Source organism: Epinephelus moara, chromosome 11 (assembly GCF_006386435.1).
Source record: "Epinephelus moara isolate mb chromosome 11, YSFRI_EMoa_1.0, whole genome shotgun sequence".
NCBI classification, from domain to species: domain Eukaryota; kingdom Metazoa; phylum Chordata; class Actinopteri; order Perciformes; family Serranidae; genus Epinephelus; species Epinephelus moara.
In genome coordinates this window covers 861507-862391 of record NC_065516.1, presented here as the reverse complement: position 1 = coordinate 862391, position 885 = coordinate 861507, and the positions used below count along the sequence as shown (strand labels likewise).

Genomic DNA, 885 nt, shown 5'->3' with positions numbered 1-885 from the left:
CTACTGTGGTACAATATGTTGAAAGTATGTATTAATATCTGGCAGTATACATGTGTGACAATAGTCATATGTGTATAATAACAGTAGAAGTATGACTAATGACTAATGACGGCAGCAGCAGCAGGAGGCATCTGGCAGGACCACGGCAGCAGCACAACCACACACGTCACGCTGTCCAGGCACCGCTGCGATATGAGTTAATCTGAGTATATGTAAATACACTAGATTGTAGACCACGGCAAATTTCCATCTGTTATCCCTATAGGCAGGTTGATGTAAAAATGTAGTGAACGATTAAAGACAAAGTTAAATTCATAGCAACCACGTAGACACAATACAGAAGACACAAGAGGTGCACAATAAACATTCGAAAACACATCAAGTGTAGCCCATGACAACACCAGAAGTGACCAAGGATATCATAATATTGCACATAAACCCTATTGCACATGACCCCGTTGCACATGACACCAGGTTAATCCATCAACAATGTCAAAAGCATATACACTACAAGTCAAGACCAAAACATTCAGTGCAAAAAGGAGTTTGAGTGGGGGACTGTAAGTAATGTGTAGATGGAAGATGAGACTGCAGCAATGCAAAGTCCTGTTCATGATACTTGTTATGCTGTATAGAGAGAATGAATATGAATGAGTAAGTTTATAAAGTGCTGCAGTGCTTATATGAACATTAATAGCTGTTGGTGTAAAAAAAAAAAAAAAAAAGAGTTACATTAAGGTTTCATTAAATTAGGGAGGAGTCTGTCCAGGGTGTGTATAGAAAATAAGGTTGCAACAATGCAAAGACCAGTACAGATTTTTTGATGGAGTTGTGCTGAGATGGATATATATACATATACATATATATATATATATATATATATAT

General features: G+C 37.2%; 1 protein-coding gene across 5 annotated transcripts in view; it reads left to right on the top strand.

Moving 5' to 3' along the window:
- Nucleotides 1-885, top strand: part of xylb (xylulokinase homolog (H. influenzae)) — a 192981-nt gene that overhangs the window by 36486 nt on the left and 155610 nt on the right. The gene's annotated exons all lie outside the window — the stretch shown is intronic.